Source organism: Coregonus clupeaformis, unplaced genomic scaffold (genome assembly GCF_020615455.1).
Source record: "Coregonus clupeaformis isolate EN_2021a unplaced genomic scaffold, ASM2061545v1 scaf0320, whole genome shotgun sequence".
Classification (NCBI taxonomy): Eukaryota; Metazoa; Chordata; class Actinopteri; order Salmoniformes; family Salmonidae; genus Coregonus; species Coregonus clupeaformis.
This window is the reverse complement of record NW_025533775.1, coordinates 220,947-237,173: the sequence shown is the minus strand read 5'-3', so window position 1 is coordinate 237,173 and position 16,227 is coordinate 220,947. Positions and strand designations below refer to the sequence as shown.

General features: G+C 47.3%; 1 protein-coding gene across 3 annotated transcripts in view; it reads right to left on the bottom strand.

Moving 5' to 3' along the window:
- LOC121552414 (protein-tyrosine kinase 2-beta) overlaps window positions 1–15,868 on the bottom strand; it is a 62,483-nt gene extending 46,615 nt beyond the window's left edge. Inside the window, exon 1 of one of the 3 annotated variants that reach the window (XM_041865335.2) lies at window positions 15,770–15,868. The gene's annotated coding sequence lies outside the window, so the exon portion shown is untranslated. Of the gene's footprint in view, window positions 1–1,948; window positions 2,143–15,769 lie in introns of those variants that run through there. The other 2 variants (XM_041865333.2, XM_041865334.2) reach the window with 2 other exon arrangements.
- Between the last annotated feature and the right edge of the window lie 359 nt (window positions 15,869–16,227).

The following is a 16,227-nucleotide window of genomic DNA, read 5'->3' as shown; positions in this document are numbered from 1 at the left end:
GGGAGCAGGAGCGGGCCGGACTGGGCTGACGACGTGCACCACTGGCTTGGTGCGGGGAGCAGGAGCGGGCCGGACCGGGCTGACGACACGCACCACTGGCTTGGTGCGGGGAGCAGGAACGGGCCGGACCGGGCTGACGACGCGCACCACTGGCTTGGCGCGAGGGACAGGAACAGGCCGGTCTGGACTGGGAACACGCACCACTGGATTGGTGCGGGGAGCAGGAGCGGGCCGGACTGGGCTGACGACGTGCACCACTGGCTTGGTGCGGGGAGCAGGAGCGGGCCGGACCGGGCTGACGACACGCACCACTGGCTTGGTGCGGGGAGCAGGAACGGGCCGGACCGGGCTGACGACGCGCACCACTGGCTTGGCGCGAGGGACAGGAACAGGCCGGTCTGGACTGGGAACACGCACCACTGGCTTGGTGCGGGGAACAGGCACAGGCCGGGCTGGACTGGGAACACGCACCACTGGCTTGGTGCGGGGAGCCGGAACGGGCCGGGCCGGACTGTGGAGGCGGACTGGAGGTCTGGAGCGAAGAGCTGACACAACCCGTCCTGGCTGAATGCCTACTTCCACACAATACGTGTGAGGCATCAGCACAGGACGTACGGGGCTGTGCACTCGTACTGGCGCTACAGCACGTGGCACTGGCGCAGGATATACGGGACCGAGGAGGCGTACTGGAGACCACGAGCGTTGAGCCGGCACACTCCGTCCTGGCTGCATGCCCATCTTTGCACGACACGTGCATGGTGCTAGCACAGGACGTACAGGACTGTGCCGGAACACTCGCGGCACAGTACGTGGCTCCGCATAACACGGAGCCTGCCCAGTCACACGCTTCCTAGCCTGAGTACGGGGAGTTGGCTCTGCTCTAACCCTAGGCTCTGCCACCCACCCTTTTAGCCCCCCCAAAAAAAAAATTCTTGGGGCTGTCTCTCGGCCTTCCTCCTCAGCCGGTACCCTCTGCGTTGCCGCTGCTCCTCTCTATAGCGCGCCTCCACAGTCTCCTCCCAAGGACGCCGATCCATTCCGGCCTGAATCTCCTCCCAAGTCCAGGATCCCTTCCCGTCCAGAATCTCCTCCCAGGTCCAGGCTGTCTGTTCCTGGACACGCTGCTTGGTCCTCTTTTGGTGGGATCTTCTGTCACGATCGTTTATGGATGAGACGGACCAAGGTGCAGCGTGATAAGCGTACATTTTATTACGTACTTAACACACGACACAAAACAACAAACAAACGATACGTGAAGTCCTAGGTTACACAAAACAAACCTTTACGGAACAAGATACCACACCGACTAGTGCCAAACAGGCTGCCTAAGTATGGTCCCCAATCAGAGACAACGAGCTACAGCTGCCTCTGATTGGGAACCACCCTGGCCAACATAGATCTACACGATCTAGAAAACACAACATAGAAAATATGATCTAGAAACTCCACACCCTGGCTCAAAAGTTAAGAGTCCCCAGAGCCAGGGTGTGACACAAACAATATCTCTATATTCTAAAGGCTCCTGCCACAAACAGTATCTCTATATTCTAAATGCTCCTGCCACAAACAGTACATCTATATTCTAAATGCTCCTGCCACAAACAGTATCTCTATATTCTAAATTCAACCAGGCAAAAGAAACAGCTGCACATCTGAAAAAACTAACTGACTGACTGACTGGGGGAAAAGGGTGTTGGGTCTGAGCCTTGGTTAAACTGGGTAAGTAAAACATTTCCAAACAAAAGTACTCTCCCTTAGTAGTAAGTACAGCCCTACTACTCTCCCTTAGTAGTAAGTACAGCAATACTACTCTCCCTTAGTAGTAAGTACAGCAATACTACTCTCCCTTAGTAGTAAGTACAGCCCTACTGCTCTCACTTCTCTCACATTGAAGCAGAGTTTTCATAAGAACCAATAAGCAAGGTTTTTACAGCTACAGTTAACATACCTGGACAGGAGGGCTGGAGGGAGGGCTGGACAGGGCCTGGTCAATATACCTCACCAGAAAAACAGCTACACACTACGCACCTTAATATGTCTTCCCATAGAAATCTGTCTGACATGTTATCGCTCCATAACTGAGGACTTGGGTTATGTCTGTCTGTCTGTCTGTCTGTCTGTCTGTCTGTCTGTCTGTCTGTCTGTCTGTCTGTCTGTCTGTCTGTCTGTCTCTCTGTCTGTCTGTCTGTCTGTCTGTCTGTCTGTCTGTCTGTCTTTCTGTTGTCTGTCTTTCTGTTAAGTCTGTTGTGTCGTAGTGCAGAGCAGAGCAGAGCAGAGCAGAGCTGGGTGTGTCTCGGCTGCTGTGTTCTCAGAGCTTCCACTGTTGTTGTAGAGGGTACTGTTTTGTTAGCCTGAGGCTCTGAATACCTCAACTAGGGCCCTGTGCATATCACTCACTGTGTGTGTGTGTGTGTGTGTGAGTGTGTGCGTGCGTGTGTGTGTGTGTGATGAACCTGGGAGACACTCCCCACAGTGTGGCTAAAACCACCACCACCACCTGGGTGTGTGGGAAGGAGGTATGGAGGGAGGGTTGGAGGGAGGTATGGAGGGAGGGTTGGAGGGAGGTATGGAGGGAGGTATGGAGGGAGGGTTGGAGGGAGGTATGGAGGGAGGGTTGGAGGGAGGTATGGAGGGAGGGTTGGAGGGAGGGTTGGAGGGAGGTATGGAGGGAGGTATGGAGGGAGGGTTGGAGGGAGGGTTGGAGGGAGGTATGGAGGGAGGTATGGAGGGAGGTATGGAGGGAGGTATGGAGGGAGGGTTGGAGGGAGGTATGGAGGGAGGTATGGAGGGAGGGTTGGAGGGAGGTATGGAGGGAGGGTTGGAGGGAGGGTTGGAGGGAGGTATGGAGGGAGGTATGGAGGGAGGGTTGGAGGGAGGTATGGAGGGAGGTATGGAGGGAGGGTTGGAGGGAGGGTTGGAGGGAGGTATGGAGGAGGTATGGAGGGAGGGTTGGAGGGAGGGTTGGAGGGAGGTATGGAGGGAGGGTTGGAGGGAGGTATGGAGGGAGGGTTGGAGGGAGGGTTGGAGGGAGGTATGGAGGGAGGGTTGGAGGGAGGTATGGAGGGAGGGTTGGAGGGAGGTATGGAGGGAGGGTTGGAGGGAGGGTTGGAGGGAGGGTTGGAGGGAGGGTTGGAGGGAGGTATGGCGGGAGGGAGGGTCTAGAGGGGCCGATATCTACAGACCGATGTTTATATTCCCAATGCTCATGCGAGGCTGAGATACATTTTTAGAAATGGGTGAAACCAGTGATGGGTCTATTACAGAACTCAGTATTTCCTGTTCAATCATTTTCATGTAATTGTTCATGTTTCAGAGTATTTCGATAAAGTCTGTGAACGCTGAAAGGTTAGCATGGTCAGTTGCTAATGAAGTTTTTCAGTTTGAGATATTTTCTATTTTCTATTTCAGTTTCCTGTCTTGCGTAACGGCATACCATTCTCTATTAGCAGTTGTACTTTGAGATACTCAATAAAAAGATCTCCCCCGGGGAAAAGTTGGGAAATATTTGTTTTTTTCTTTCCGCAAATTAGATATGCAACTGCTGATGAAGCATACAGAGGAAAAAAGCCTTTTGACAAGAAGATCACATGGTACAGTAAACAGCAGCCTGTCAACATGTCGTACAAGTTGAATCTCTTTACTCATCTACAACCTCTCTCAGCATTGGGTAACATCCCTACAACCTCTCTCAGCATTGGGTAACATCCCTACAACCTCTCTCAGCATTGGGTAACAGTGGGTAACATCCATACAACCTCTCTCAGCATTGGGTAACAGTGGGTAACATCCATACAACCTCTCTCAGCATTGGGTAACATCCCTACAACCTCTCTCAGCATTGGGTAACATCCCTACAACCTCTCTCAGCATTGGGTAACAGTGGGTAACATCCCTACAACCTCTCTTAGCATTGTGTAACATTGGGTAACAGTGGGTAACAGTAGGTAACAGTAGGTAACAGTTGGTAACAGTGGGTAACAGTAGGTAACAGTAGGTAACCGTGGGTAACAGTAGGTAACCGTGGGTAACAGTGGGTAACAGTAGGTAACAGTAGGTAACAGTAGGTAACCGTGGGTAATAGTAGGTAACAGTGGGTAACAGTGGGTAACAGTGGGTAACAGTAGGTAACCATGGGTAACAGTAGGTAACAGTGGGTAACAGTGGGTAACAGTGGGTAACAATGGGTAACAGTGGGTAACAGTAGGTAACAGTGGGTAACAGTGGGTAACAGTGGGTAACCGTAGGTAACAGTGGCTAACAGTGGGTAACAGTGGGTAACAGTGGGTAACAGTAGGTAACAGTAGGTAACAGTAGGTAACAGTAGGTAACCGTGGGTAATAGTAGGTAACCGTGGGTAACAGTGGGTAACAGTAGGTAACAGTGGGTAACAGTAGGTAACAGTGGGTAACAGTGGGTAACAGTGGGTAACAGTGGGTAACAGTAGGTAACAGTAGGTAACAGTAGGTAACCGTGGGTAATAGTAGGTAACCGTGGGTAACAGTGGGTAACAGTGGGTAACAGTGGGTAACAGTGGGTAACAGTGGGTAACAGTAGGTAACCGTGGGTAACAGTAGGTAACAGTGGGTAACAGTGGGTAACGGTGGGTAACAGTGGGTAACAGTGGGTAACAGTGGGTAACAGTGGGTAACCGTAGGTAACAGTGGGTAACAGTGGGTAACAGTAGGTAACAGTAGGTAACAGTAGGTAACAGTAGGTAACAGTAGGTAACCGTGGGTAATAGTAGGTAACCGTGGGTAACAGTGGGTAACAGTAGGTAACAGTGGGTAACAGTAGGTAACAGTGGGTAACAGTGGGTAACAGTGGGTAACAGTGGGTAACAGTGGGTAACAGTAGGTAACAGTAGGTAACCGTGGGTAATAGTAGGTAACCGTGGGTAACAGTGGGTAACAGTGGGTAACAGTGGGTAACAGTGGGTAACAGTGGGTAACAGTAGGTAACCGTGGGTAACAGTAGGTAACAGTGGGTAACAGTGGGTAACGGTGGGTAACAGTGGGTAACAGTGGGTAACAGTGGGTAACCGTAGGTAACAGTGGGTAACAGTGGGTAACAGTAGGTAACAGTAGGTAACAGTAGGTAACAGTAGGTAACCGTGGGTAATAGTAGGTAACCGTGGGTAACAGTGGGTAACAGTGGGTAACAGTGGGTAACAGTGGGTAACAGTAGGTAACCGTGGGTAACAGTGGGTAACAGTGGGTAACAGTGGGTAACAGTAGGTGACAGTGGGTAACAGTAGGTAACAGTAGGTAACAGTGGGTAACAGTAGGTAACAGTGGGTAACAGTAGGTAACAGTAGGTAACAGTGGGTAACAGTGGGTAACAGTGGGTAACAGTGGGTAACAGTAGGTAACAGTGGGTAACAGTGGGTAACCGTGGGTAACAGTGGGTAACAGTGGGTAACAGTGGGTAACAGTAGGTAACCGTGGGTAACAGTGGGTAACAGTAGGTAACCATGGGTAACAGTAGGTAACAGTGGGTAACAGTGGGTAACAGTGGGTAACAGTGGGTAACAGTGGGTAACCGTGGGTAACAGTGGGTAACAGTGGGTAACAGTGGGTAACAGTAGGTAACCGTGGGTAACAGTAGGTAACAGTGGGTAACAGTGGGTAACAGTGGGTAACAGTGGGTAACAGTGGGTAACAGTAGGTAACAGTGGGTTACAGTGGGTAACAGTAGGTAACCGTGGGTAACAGTGGGTAACAGTGGGTAACAGTGGGTAACAGTAGGTAACCGTGGGTAACAGTGGGTAACAGTAGGTAACCGTAGGTAACAGTGGGTAACAGTGGGTAACAGTGGGTAACAGTAGGTAACAGTGGGTAACAGTGGGTAACAGTGGGTAACAGTGGGTAACAGTAGGTAACAGTGGGTAACAGTGGGTAACAGTGGGTAACAGTAGGTAACAGTGGGTAACAGTGGGTAACAGTAGGTAACAGTGGGTAACAGTGGGTAACAGTAGGTAACAGTGGGTAACAGTGGGTAACCGTAGGTAACAGTAGGTAACAGTGGGTTACATCCATACAGGACTGACCTGGTCCTGAAAGCAGGAGTGTGAGAGCTTACCTCTGGAGGTTTCATCTTTACCAGGCTAACACTAAACCCTGAGGAACGACCTGGACACGGTTGGAAGGAGGTAGGTGGGTGTGTGTGCAGTGTCTTTGCAGTGGAGTGGAGTAAAGTACTACTTAAGTAGGTTTTTTGGGTATCTGTACTTTACTATTTATATTTTTGACAACATTTACTTTTACTCCACTACATTCCTAAAGAAAATAATGTACTTTCTACTCCATACATTTCGAGACGTCTCTCACACATGTACACGCACGTGCACACACACACGCACACGCACACACACACACGCACATGCACACACACACACACACACACACAAACACACACACTTGTCCTGCCCCTTTTTCTAACACACACACTGACACTGTTGTGCCAGCACTTTAGTTGTTATGGCAACAAGGCTCTCATGAAAGAGATCTTATCAGCCTGTGAGATAAAGTAACTCTTTCAACACAGAGACAGACACCACACCACATATTCTTAGAAAAACAGGTGCTATCTAGAACCTAAAATAGTTATTTGGCTGTCCCCACTGGAGAACCCTTTGAAGAACCATTTTTGCTTTCAGGTAGAACCCTTTTGGTTCCAGGTAGAACCCTTTTGAGTTCCATGTAGAACCTTTTACACAGCGGGTTCTACATGGAATCCAAATGAGTTCTACTTGGAACCAAATAGAGTTCTACCTGGAACCAAAAAGGGTTCTCTTATGGGGACAGCTAAAATAAAACTTCTGAAACCCTTTTTTTCTAAGAATGCAGAGACCACATGTAAAGTACGTCTGTCTGTCTGTCTGTCTGTCTGTCTGTCTGTCTGTCTGTCTGTCTGTCTGTCTGTCTGTCTGTCTGTCTGTCTGTCTGTCTGTCTGTCTATGTCTGCAACATTAACCAGTGGTCATGAGGTTCTGCTACATATTGTTAAACCAGGGCTGCGTCCCAAATACCCTATTTACTACCACATGGGGAAAAGTAGCACACCATGTCAAGCTCTGACGTAAAACAATCTTAAATAAAAATCTACAGCACTTCACATGCAAAAGGACAACATCGTATTGCCTGTGTATTCCAGGATCCCATTGCGATATTTTACTGAATTTCCCCAAATCATAGTTGCAAGTTTTACTGTCACGTGCTCAACTACAGTGAAATGCCTTCCTTGCAAGTTTTTTTTTTTTTACCAACAATGCAGTAATCAAACATATAAATGCAACATGCAATAATTTCAAAGATTTTAATGAGTTACAGTTCATAAAAGGAAATCAGTAAATTGAAATAAATTCATTAGCCCCTAATCTATGGATTTCACATGACTGGGAATACAGAGTTGTTAAAGAAAAGGTAGGGGCATGGATCAGAAAACCAGTCAGTATCTGGTGTGACCACCATTTGCCTCATGCGGCGCAATAAATCTCCTTTGTATAGAGTTGATCAGGCTGTTGATTGTGGCCTGTGGAATGTTGTCCCACTCCTCTTCAATGACTGTGCGAAGTTGCTGAATGTTAGCAACTGGAACACACTGTCGTACATGTCTATCCAGAGCATCCCAAACATGCTCAATGGGAGACATGTCTGGTAAGTATGCAGGCCACGGAAGAACTGGGACATTTTCAGCTTCCAGGAATTGTGTACAGATCCTTGCGACATGGGGCTGTGCATTATCATGCTGAAACATGAGGTGATGACGGCAGATGAATGGCACAACAATGGGCCTCAAGATCTCGTCACGGTTTCTCTGTGTATTCAAATTGCCATCGATAAAATGCAATTGTGTTCGTTGTCCATAGCTTATGCCTGCCCATACCATAACCCCACCGCCACCATGGGGCACTCTGTTCACAACGTTAACATCAGCAAACCGCCCGCCCACACGACATCATACACGCTGTCTGACATCTGCCCGGTACAATTAAAACCGGGATTCATCTGTGAAGAGCACACTTCTCCAGCGTGCCAGTGGCCATCGAAGATGAGCATTTGCTCACTGAAGTCAGTTACGAGGTCGAACTGCAGTCAGGTCAAGACCCTGGTGAGGATGACGAGCACGCAGATGAGCTTCCCTGAGACGGTTTCTGACCGTTTGTGCAGAAATTCTTCAGTTATGCAAACCCACAGTTTCATCAGCTGTCCAGGTGGCTGGTTTCAGACAGGTAAAGAAGCCAGATATAGATGTCCTGGGCTGGCGTGGTTACACGTTGTATTAGTTTGTGAGGCCAGTTGGACATACTGCAAAATTCTCTAAAACAACATTGGAGGCACCTTATGGTAGAGAAATGAACATTCAATTCTCTGGCAACAGCTCTGGTGGACATACCTGCAGTCAGCATGCCAATTGCATGCTCCCTCAAACTTGAGACATCTGTGGCATTGTGTTGCGTGACAAGACTGTACATTTTAGAGTGGTCTTTTATTGTACCCAGCACAAGGTGCATCTGTGTAATGATGATGCTGTTTAATCAGCTTCTTGATATGCCACACCTGTCAGGTGGATGGATTATCTTGGCAAAGGAGAAATGCTCACTAACAGGGATGTAAACAAATTTGTGCACCACATTTTAGCGAAATAATATATTTTTGTGTGTATTTTATTTCAGCTCATGAAACATGGAACCAACACTTTACATGTTGCGTTGATATTTTTGTTTACTAATATTTAACAAAACAAACAGAACAAAAACAAGATCAATAAAAATAAGATATGTATAGGGGTAAGGGGCCAGGGATACTGGAGTGATAGAGGTAGATATGTATAGGGGTAAGGGGACAGGGATACTGGAGTGATGGAGGTAGATATGTATAGGGGTAAGGGGTCAGGGATACTGGAGTGATAGAGGTAGATATGTATAGGGGTAAGGGGACAGGGATACTGGAGTGATGGAGGTAGATATGTATAGGGGTAAGGGGACAGGGATACTGGAGTGATGGAGGTAGATATGTATAGGGGTAAGGGGACAGGGATACTGGAGTGATGGAGGTAGATATGTATAGGGGTAAGGGGACAGGGATACTGGAGTGATGGAGGTAGATATGTATAGGGGTAAGGGGACAGGGATACTGGAGTGATGGAGGTAGATATGTATAGGGGTAAGGGGACAGGGATACTGGAGTGATGGAGGTAGATATGTATAGGGGTAAGGGGACAGGGATACTGGAGTGATGGAGGTAGATATGTATAGGGGTAAGGGGACAGGGATACTGGAGTGATGGAGGTAGATATGTATAGGGGTAAGGGGACAGGGATACTGGAGTGATGGAGGTAGATATGTATAGGGGTAAGGGGACAGGGATACTGGAGTGATGGAGGTAGATATGTATAGGGGTAAGGGGACAGGGATACTGGAGTGATGGAGGTAGATATGTATAGGGGTAAGGGGACAGGGATACTGGAGTGATGGAGGTAGATATGTATAGGGGTAAGGGGACAGGGATACTGGAGTGATGGAGGTAGATATGTATAGGGGTAAGGGGACAGGGATACTGGAGTGATGGAGGTAGATATGTATAGGGGTAAGGGGACAGGGATACTGGAGTGATGGAGGTAGATATGTATAGGGGTCAGGTGACAGGGGTAAGGTGACAGGGGTAAGGTGAATAGGCATCAAGTTATACCCTACATGACCAAAGGTATGTGGACACCTGCTCGTCGAAAATATCATTCCAAAATCATGGGCATTAATATGGAGTTGGTCACCCCTTTGCTGCTATAACAGCCTCCACTCTTCTGGGAAGGCTTTCCACTAGATGTTGGAACATTTAGCCACAAGAGCATTAGTGAGATCGGGCACTGATGTTGGGCGATTAGGCCTGGCGTTCCAAATAATTCCAAATGTGTTCAATGGAGTTGAGGTCAGGGCTCTGTGCAGGCCAGTCAAGTTCTTCCACACCAATCTCGACAAACCATTCTTGTATGGACCTCACTTTGTGCACGGGGGCATTGTCATGCTGAAACAGGAATGGGGCTTCCCCAAACTGTTGCCACAAAGTTGGGAAGCACAGAATCGTCTAGAATGTAATTGTATGCTGTAGCGTTGATATTTCCCTTCACTGGAACTAAGGGGCCTAGCCCGAACCATGAAAAACAGGCCCAGACCATTATTCCTCCTCCACCAAACTTTACAGTTGGCACTATGCATTGGGGCAGCGTTCTCCTGGCATCCGTCAAACCCAGATTCGTCCGTCGGACTGCCAGATGGTGATGCGTGATTCATCACTCCAGAGAACGTGTTTCCACTGCTCCAGAGTCCATTGGCGGCGAGCTTTACACCACTCCAGCTGACACCTGGCATTGCGCATGGTGATCTTAGGCTTGTGTACGGCTGCTCGACCATGGAATTGTTACACGCTACGCGCTTCAGCACTCGGCGGTCCCGTTCTGTGAGCTTGTGTGGCCTACCACTTCACAGCTGAGCCGTTGTTGCTCCTAGACGTTTCCACTTCACAATAACAGCACTTACAGTTGACTGGGGCAGCTTTAGCAGGGCAGAAATTTGACGAACTGACTTGTTGAAAATGTGGCATCCTATGACGGTGCCACGCTGAAAGACACTGAGCTCTTCAGTAAGGCCATTCTACTGCCAATGTTTGTCTATGGAGATCGCATGGCTGTGTGCTCGATTTTATACACCTGTGTAGCTGAAATTGCCGAATCCACACATACTTTTGTATATATAGTGTATGATAAACAGAGTAGCAGCAGCGTATATGATGATTGTATGTGAGTGTCGGTATGAATGTGTGTGTGTGTGTTATGTGTGTGTGAGCAAATGAAGTGTGTGTGTGTGAGTGTGTGTGTTGGAGTGTCAGTGTGAGTGTGTGTGAGTGTTTAGAGTCCTTTGCATAGAGTCAGTGTAAAAAACATTTAATAAAATGTATAAATCAATGCAGATAGTCCATGCAGCCATTTGGTTAGCTGTTTAGCAGTCTTATGGCTTAGGGATAGAATCTGTTCAGGGGTCTTTTGGGGTTAATAGGGGTCCTGAATGGCGGGGCGCTTGGCCCCAGTGATGTACTGGGCTGTCCACACCACCCTCTGTAGCTGTTGACATACCAAGCGGTGACGCAGCCAGTCAAAATGCTCTCGATGGTGCAGCTGTAGAACTTTTTGAGGATTTGAGGGCGGCCCAGATGCTGTCGCGCCTTCTGTGTGGACCATTTTAAGTCCTTAGTCATTTGGACACTGTCATACTTCAAGATGGCCAACACCTTACAGTTTGGGATATTTTGTTGTGACTTGGTGAGGGAGGATGAGTTATCTGGGGAGAAAGGTTAGGTAATCATAACCTTGTAATTATCGCTGCGCTATCAATCCGTGGAATCCGTGTAACAAAACATAATGTAAGCTCGCGAGACTTCCGGATGGTTGTACGAGGTCATAGTAGAATAGAGGAATCTAGGTTAAGGTCATAGTAGAATAGAGGAATCTGAATAGAAATTCCTCAACATGTCAACTACTTGTCTGTTGACAGACAACAGGGAAGCATCTACAGGTCCAAAGTGTCGCACACGTTAATTGTGTGTGTGTACTGCTTCTTTTCTTACATTATAAAGGGTAGTATATTAATATATTTGTATTATACAGTAGTAGTGTATAGGAAACAGTAATTCCTCCCTTCCTATAGCCAGAAACTCAAACAGGAAGTACCCGTGCTGGGGACCATTCAACGCTGGTCTGAACAATCGGAATCCACGCTTCAAGATTGTTTTGATCATGCGTACAGAGAATAATATCGACGTATATACTGATACGGTAACTGAGTTTGTCAGGAAGTGTATAGGAGATGTTGTACCCACTGTGACTATTAAAACCTACCCTAACCAGAAAGTGTGGATAGATTGCAGCACTCGCGCTAAACTGAAAGCGCGACCCACCGCATTTAACCATGGCAAGGTGACTGGGAATATAGCAGAATACAAACAGCGTAGTTATTCCCTCCTCAAGGAAATCAAACAGACAAAACGTCAGTATAGGGACAAAGTGGATTCGCAATTCAACAGCTCAGACACAAGACGTATGTGGCAGGGTTTACAGACAATCACGGACTACAATAAGAAAACCAGCCACGTCGCGGACACCGATGTCTTGCTGCCAGAGAAGCTAAACAAGTAATTTTCCCGCTTTGAGGATAACACAGTGCCACCGACGCGGACAGCTACCAAGGACTGTGGCCTCTCCTTCTCCGTGGCCGACGTGAGTAAGACATTTAAGCGTGTTAACCCTAGCAAGGCTGCCGGCCCAGATGGCATCCCTAGCCGTGTCCTCAGAGCATGCGCAGACCAGCTGGCTGGTGTGTTTACGGACATATTCAATCTCTCCCTATCCCTGCACATGCTTCAAGATGGCCACCATTGTCCCTGTACCCAAGAAAACAAAGGTAACTGAACTAAATGACTATCGCCACATAGCACTCACTTCTATCATCATGAAGTGCTTTGAGAGACTAGTCAAGGATCATATCACCTCTACCTTACCTGTCACCCTAGACCCACTTCAATTTGCTTACCGCCCCAATAGATCCACAGACGATGCAATCGCCATCACACTGCACACTGCCCTATCCCATCTGGACAAGAGGAATACCTATGTAAGAATGCTGCTCATTGACTATAGCTCAGCATTCAACACCATAGTACCCTCCAAGCTCATCATTAAGCTCGAGGCCCTGGGTCTGAACCCCGCCCTGTGCAACTGGGTCCTGGACTTCCTGACGGGCCGCCCCGCAGGTGGTGAAGGTAGGAAACAACACCTCCATTTCGCTGATCCTCAACACTGGGGCCCCACAAGGGTGCGTGCTCAGCCCCCTCCTGTACTCCCTGTTCACCCATGACTGCGTGGCCAAGCACGCCTCCAACTCAATCATCAAATTTGCAGACGACACAACAGTAGTAGGCTTGATTACCAACAATGACGAGACAGCCTACAGGGAAGAGGTGAGGGCTCTGGGAGTGTGGTGCCAGGAAAATAACCTATCTCTCTCAACTTCAACAAAACGAAGGAGCTGATCGTGGACTTCAGGAAACAGCAGAGGGAGCACCCCCCTATCCACATCGACGGGACCGCAGTGGAGAAGGTGGAAAGCTTCAAGTTCCTCGGCGTACATATCACTGACAATCTGAAATGGTCCACCCACACAGACAGTGTGGTGAAGAAGGAGCAACAGCGCCTCTTCAACCTCAGGAGGCTTTAGAAATTTGGCTTGGCACCTAAAACCCTCACAAACTTTTACAGATGCACAATTGAGAGCATCCTGTCGGGCTGTATCACCGCCTGGTACGGCAACTGCAACGCCCGCAACCGCAGGGCTCTCCAGAGGGTGGTGTGGTCTGCTCAACGCATCACCGGGGGCAAACTACCCGCCCTCCAGGACACCTACAGCACCCGATTTCACAGGAAGGCCAAAAAGATAATCATGGACAGTAACCACCGGAGCCACTGCCTGTTCACCCCGCTATCATCCAGAAGGTGAGGTCAGTACAGGTGCATCAAAGCTGGGACCGAGAGACTGAAAAACAGCTTCTATCTCAAGGCCATCAGACTGTTAAACAGCCATCACTAGCACATTAGAGGCTGCTGCCTATAGACGTAGACTAGAAATCACTGGCCACTTTAATAAATGGAACACCAGCCACTTTAATAATGTTTACATATCTTGCATTACTAATCTCATATGTATATACCGCATTCTATACTATGCTACTGTATCTTAGTCTATGCCGCTCTCAGATTGCTCGTCCATATATTTATTTATATATTCTTAATTCCATTGCTTTACTTAGATTTGTGTGTATTTGGTATATCTTGTGAAATGGTTAGATATTACTTGATAGATATTACTGCACTGTCGGAGCTAGAAGCACAAGCATTTCGCTACACCCGCTATAACATCTGCTAAAACACGTGGTATGTGACCAATAAAATGTGATTTGATATGAGGTGGATATGTCAAGGCTCTCTGTAATTACTATAGTAGTGTAAATGAGAACTTGTTCTCAACTGGCTTACCTGGTTAAATAAAGGTGAAATAAATACAAAGTATAGGAAACTGTCATTACTCAAACAGGGGGATATGTCAAGGCTTGTCTCTCTGTTTTTAATATAGTAGTGTATAGGAAACAGTCATTACTCAAACAGGGGGATATGTCAAGGCTTGTCTCTCTGTATTTAATATCTGTCATTCAGGACAGGAGCTCTCTCCTTTATCAAGCAATAAACATCTCTCTGTATCATCACAAGTAATGTTCAATCAGCCTTTGACAGAAATACCATGGGTATGCCACTACATATTTATAATGACATACTCCCATAATGCTTTTTTTCAAGGTATTATAGGCCTTCTTCTAATCCAAAATGTCTGAAAAAATTACACTACTGTTGACAGATCAGGTGACCTTCCGAGGCCACAAACGCAGACACCCACTGTATACTTACCTGTTCTATAGACATGAGGAAGACTTGTTTTGGAGTTGGTAGGGTTGTGTTGGAGTTGGTAGGGTTGTGTTGGAGTTGGTAGGGTTGTTTTGGAGTTGGTAGGGTTGTGTTGGAGTTGGTAGGGTTGTGTTGGAGTTGGTAGGGTTGTGTTGGAGTTGGTAGGGTTGTGTTGGAGTTGGTAGGGTTGTGTTGGAGTTGGTAGGGTTGTGTTGGAGTTGGTAGGGTTGTGTTGGAGTTGGTAGGGTTGTGTTGGAGTTGGTAGGGTTGTGTTGGAGTTGGTAGGGTTGTGTTGAAGTTGGTAGGGTTGTGTTGGAGTTGGTAGGGTTGTGTTGGAGTTGGTAGGGTTGTTTTGGAGTTGGTAGGGTTGTGTTGGAGTTGGTAGGGTTGTGTTGGAGTTGGTAGGGTTGTTTTGGAGTTGGTAGGGTTGTGTTGGAGTTGGTAGGGTTGTTTTGGAGTTGGTAGGGTTGTTTTGGAGTTGGTAGGGTTGTGTTGGAGTTGGTAGGGTTGTGTTGGAGTTGGTAGGGTTGTGTTGGAGTTGGTAGGGTTGTGTTGGAGTTGGTAGGGTTGTTTTGGAGTTGGTAGGGTTGTGTTGGAGTTGGTAGGGTTGTGTTGGAGTTGGTAGGGTTGTGTTGGAGTTGGTAGGGTTGTGTTGGAGTTGGTAGGGTTGTGTTGGAGTTGGTAGGGTTGTGTTGGAGTTGGTAGGGTTGTGTTGGAGTTAGTAGGGTTGTGTTGGAGTTGGTAGGGTTGTTTTGGAGTTGGTAGGGTTGTGTTGGAGTTGGTAGGGTTGTGTTGGAGTTGGTAGGGTTGTGTTGGAGTTAGTAGGGTTGTGTTGGAGTTGGTAGGGTTGCATACTGCAGCGTCATAACCCCAGGCGCTGGAATGCGGGCAAACAATTTCACCTGCACAGACTTGCAGTGATAATGGAGATTCTTCCAACTCAACTCAGGTAGTAATAATTTCATATATCTACACTGGTAAAGCACTCATACCATCAAGAAATGTCAATCTCGTACTTGAGGCAAATGTTGTATCCTCATGTTTATATTTGTAAACTGCTATAAATAATATGACGGTCACGTTATATAATTTTACTGACTTCAAACGACCCGTGAGTTTAGAGTAAACGTAAACAATAATTGCTAACTCCAACCGCTTGAAATCCCTTGACGCAGGTAACGTCTGCTGCGTCTCCCGCGCCTTGAATTTGAGCTTACATTTGACAGTTATAAAAAAAACACTTTGTAGCGTTATATTTGCGTCTTACCTACCTTAAGGACATGTTCCTCCACGATCCTCTGCACGGAAATGTTATGTGGTATTTCCTATAGATATGTTCATAGACCTGGTCTTGACTGACTCTGACTCAAACGGAAGGTGTATGTGGAGAAGGTATTTCCTCAAGCCAAGCCACTCCCTTACCTTGGTAGGTAGGCTACTTCCTTATTTCTGGTGGCAAGGACTTCTCTCTTATGCAATGTCTTTTGTGTTTTAGGTAAATAATAATTATGTTATAACCAGCACTGCAGTTGTTGTTTAAAAAAAAAAATACATAGACATGTTCAATAAGATATTGGTGTGGGCCTATATTCACAGTATATTGTCTTTGCTGCAAAAACTATTTAAAAGTACTGGGATAATAGATAGATCCAAATGTGTTGTGTGTTTTCCATAGAAATGATGAATGGTATATAGACTCTACATTTCCAATTAACTCAAACGATC